Raw genomic sequence first — 4,926 nt, forward strand, 5'->3', positions numbered from 1 at the left:
TTAGCTTTGCATTTTGGTTTATTTTTTTGTTCAATTTTAACTTAATTAATTTTTCTATGATTATTTCAGGTGTCTATGAGTATTGAACAAATTATCGATTTACTCCTTGTAGACCCTGAGATAGAATGAACTTTTCGACAGCAAAGAAGACAAGCGAATCAGAGAAGGACCGAGGAGATAAACCTTGAAAATTTGATACAAGGAAAAGGAGCAAACCTATCTCAAAATCCTATCCTTATTGCTGATGATAGGGATAGAGTTTTAAGACAATATGCCGTGCCAGTGTTTCATGATCTTAATTCGGGTATTAGAATACCCGAAATTGAGGACAATAATTTGAGCTGAATCCAGTGATGTTCCAAATCCTTCAGACTGTGGGCCAATTCAGTGGAATGCCTACCGAAGATCCTCATCTCCATTTAAGACTGTTTATGAAGGTGAGTGACTGTGTCAAGTTAGCTAGAGTACCTGAAGACACATTACGATTGAAGCTATTCCTATCTTTGATAAGGGATAGGGCTTGAGCTTGGTTGAATTCAATGCAACCAAATTCAATTTCCACATGGGAAGAGTTAGTAAAAATATTTCTCATGAAGTATTTCCCGCCTAGCAAGAATGCTAAGTTGAGGATGAGATCACTACCTTCCAACAAATGGATGATGAGTCCTTGTATGAGGCATGAGAAAGGTACAAAGAATTATCACAAAAGTGCCCTCATCATGGAATCACACATTGCATCCAACTCGAGAAGTTTTATAATGGTCTCAATGCTCACACGATGATGGTATTGGACGCTTCTGCTAACGGTGTTCTCCTTTATAAGTCTTATAATGAGGCTTATGAAATCATTGAGAGGATTACCAGTAACAATTATCAATACCTAACCAATCGAGAAGCGTCAGGAAGACGAGTTGCTGGAATACATAAAGTAGACACACTTACTTCAGTAGCATCTCAAGTATCATCAGTATCCTCAATGTTAAGAGATCTTACTACTAATGGGTTTAATAGTCTTGTAGCACAACCACCAAATCAATTTGAAAATATAGCCTGTGTCTATTGTGGGGAAGGACATTTGTTTGAAGAATGTCCATTGAACCTAGAATCCATATATTACATGGGTAACCAAAACCAAAATCGAGGAAGGAAAGGACTACAATCCAATGTCTATAACCCATCATGGCGAAACCACCCGAATTTTTCCTATAGTAACCAAAGGCCTTTAAAGCAGACAAGGAAGTGCCAATCATCTTAAGAAGGCCTTTCTTAGCAACCGAAAGGACCTTTATTGATGTGTAGAAAGGAGAGCTTACTATGCGTGTTCAGGATGATCAGGTAACATTTAACGTTTTTAAGTCTATGCGATTTCCTAACAGAATTGATGATTGTTCTGCAGTGTCCGATTTAGAGGATTTAACCGTGGAGAAGGAACTCAACTATGTTGAGGATCCATTAGAACAAATTTTGACATCAGACCCTCAAAATGATGAAGTGGAGGATGAGTACTTAACTTTGCTAGAAGCTAATCAGAGGGGATTTAATCTGCAATCCTGTTTTGAATCTTTGGAGTTAGAGAATAGGGATTATGTTGAACCACCCAAACTAGATCGACCCAGCCACCTAGTTTTCCCCAACAAGTTTAGAAACAACCTCAAGTTGAACCATCCAATGGCTTAGAAAACTTGTTGAAGGCATACATCACCAAGAATGATGCCTTAATCCAAAGCCAAATAGCTACATTGAAAAACTTGGAAAACCAAATGGGCCAGCTTGCTACTGAACTCAGAAACCGACCACAAGGTGCTTTACTTAGTGATACGGAGAATCCAAGGAAACCAGGGAAGGAGCAATGCATTGACATTGAGGAGTAAAAATACTTTAGAGCCCAATTCCGTCGAAGTTGAGAAGGAGCCAGCTGATGTTCAAGACTCAGAGGAAGTTCAACCGAGTGTTGAAATTCTAGTTTCACCAAAACCAGAATCTATAAAATTCGATAATGTAACTTTAGAACCAACTAATTCTGATCAACTAACAACTTCGTTAGATGCAGAATTGCCACAGAAGACAAATCAACTAGTTCCAGTAAAGAAGCCTCCACCACCCTACCCTCAAAGACTTCAGAAACAGAAGCAGGAAATTCAATTCAAGAAGTTCCTAGACGTACTCAAGCAACTTCATATCAACATCCCGTTGGTTGAAGCACTTGAACAAATGCCAAACTACGTCAAATTCATGAAAGATATCCTGTCAAAAAAATGAAGGCTTGGAGAATTTGAGACGGTAGCCCTGACAAATGAATATGGTGCATATCTTCAAGAAAAACTACCCCTAAAATTGAAGGATCCTGGATGTTTTACCATACCTTGCAATATTGGAGCAACATATTGTGGTAAAGCACTATGTGACTTGGGTGCAAGTATCAACTTGATGCCCATATCAATATTTAGGAAGTTGGGGATATGTGAAGTTAGACCTACTACGATTACACTTCAACTAGCAGATCAATCCTTAGCACACCCAGAAGGAAAAATCAAGGACGTATTGGTATGTGTAGACAAATTTATTTTTCCTACTAGTTCTAGACTTTGAAGCAGACAAGGAAGTGCCAATCATCTTAAGAAGGCCTTTCTTAGCAACCGAAAGGACTTTTATTGATGTGTAGAAAGGAGAGCTTACTATGCGTGTTCAGGATGATCAGGTAACATTTAACGTTTTTAAGTCTATGCGATTTCCTAATAGAATTGATGATTGTTCTGCAGTGTCCGATTTAGAGGATTTAACCGTGGAGAAGGAACTCAACTATGTTGAGGATCCATTAGAACAAATTTTGACATCAGACCCTCAAAATGATGAAGTGGAGGATGAGTACTTAACTTTGCTAGAAGCTAATCAGAGGGGATTTAATCTGCAATCCTGTTTTGAATCTTTGGAGTTAGAGAATAGGGATTATGCCCAACCAAAAGTGTCAATCGAGGAGCCACCTAAATTAGAACTTATGGTACTTCCTTCACATTTAAAATATGTTTATTTAGGTAACGCTTCTACTTTGCCTGTGATTGTTTTAGCAAAATTAACCAATAAGCAAGAAGAGAAACTCATCCTTGTATTGAAACAATTCAAGAAAGCTATCGGATGGACCATAGTTGATATTCACGGTATTATTCCATCTGTATGCATGTACAAGATCATACTAGAAGATGGTAAGAAAGGGACAATTGATGGACAACGAAGACTGAACCCCATCACGAGGGACATAGTAAAGAAAGAAATCATCAAGTGGTTAGATACGAGTATAATTTACCCCATCTCAGACAGTTCATGGGTAAGTCTGATCCAGTACGACCGAAGAAATGAGGTATCACAGTCATTGAAAATGAGAATAATGAGTTGATACCGACTAGAACGGTTATGGGATGGAGAATATGCATCGATTACTGGAAGCTGAACAAGGCAATTAGGTAAGATCTCCTTTGCCATTTTTGGATCAGATGCTGGATAGACTCACGGGGTGAGACTATTACTGTTTTCTTGATGGATACTCAGGGTATAATCAGATGACAATAGCACCAGAAGATCAACACAAGACAACATTCACCTGCCCGTACGTTACATTTGCATTTAGGAACAAGCCATTTGGTTTATGTAATGTACCTACTACATTTCAAAGATGTATGATGTCTATTTTTACTGACATGGTTAAGAAATATTTGGAAATTTTTATGGATGATTTTTTAGTATTCAGAGATACATATGATGATTGCCTAGCCAATCTAGCCAAGGTACTAAGGTGATGCGAAGAAATAGACCTCGTACTCAATTGGGAAAAGTGTCATTTCATGGTACGAGCAGATATTATTCTAAGGCATCAGATAACGAGACATGGAATCAAGGTAGATAAAGCAAAGGTAGATGTTATTGAGAAATTCCCACCTCCAACATCTATAAAGGGTGTTAGGAGCTTTTTGGGCCACGCCAATTTCTATCAAAGATTCATCAATGACTTCTGCAAAGTTGCTAATCCCTTATGCAAATTATTGCAGAAGGACGCGACATTCAAATTTGATGAAGAGCGCTTAAGAGCTTTTAAAGATTTGAAGAGTTGACTAGTCTCGACACCCATAATCGTCACACTAGACAGGGATTTTCCATTTGAATTGATTTGTTACAGAAGCGACTTCATGATAGGAGCTGTTATGGGCCAGCGAAGGAACAAAGTTTTTCATCCTATCGACTGTGCTAGTTGAACTCTGACAGGAGCTCAACTGAATTACACGGTAACAGAAAAATAGTTACCTGCTATTGTATTGCTTTTGACAAGTTTCGATCTTATCTTGTGGGTACCAAAGTGACTGTCTATACGGACCACTCGGTAATTACATGTTTACTTGCCAAGAAAGACGCTAAGCTGAGCCTGATTGTAACACCCCACACCCGTGCCCTACGCCATGATAGAATACGAGGTGTTACTAAACTTAAACATATGCATTTAAATGTTTTTGAGCCATCAAGACTTGATCAAATTAAAAACTTTTTTGAAATTTATTAAATCTCTTTAATATGGGCCTACGAGGCTCATTAGAAGCCATTTGAAACCAACTCGGGTCCTTAAACCGACTTAATAAAAATGACCCTTGAAACATGGCACACGCCCGTGTGGAAAGGCAACACGCCCGTCTGGTCATTATAACATGGCCGTGCTAATGGTTCGTCTGACACACACGGCCTAAGCATCTAGGGACACACCCGTGTCCCATGCCTGTGCGAATTAAATTCTAAATTCGAACCTACAGGGGTTTTCACACGGCTTGACACATGCCCATGTCCATTGCCTGTGTCCCTCACACGGCCATGACACGCCCGTGTCTAAAAACCTTGACATTCTATTTCTGACGTCAGCATCCAATAACGGGTACACGACCAAGGCAC

At 39.1% G+C, this 4,926-nt stretch overlaps 1 non-coding gene across 1 annotated transcript; it reads right to left on the bottom strand.

Annotated features, from left to right (window-relative positions):
- Positions 1 to 620: 620 nt before the first annotated feature.
- Positions 621 to 726, bottom strand: LOC121210452 (small nucleolar RNA R71). Its single transcript, XR_005905569.1, has one exon. It is a non-coding gene; the product is annotated as a small nucleolar RNA R71 (small nucleolar RNA).
- Positions 727 to 4,926: the final 4,200 nt, after the last annotated feature.

This window comes from Gossypium hirsutum, chromosome A11 (genome assembly GCF_007990345.1).
Source record: "Gossypium hirsutum isolate 1008001.06 chromosome A11, Gossypium_hirsutum_v2.1, whole genome shotgun sequence".
In the NCBI taxonomy this organism is placed as follows: Eukaryota; Viridiplantae; Streptophyta; class Magnoliopsida; order Malvales; family Malvaceae; genus Gossypium; species Gossypium hirsutum.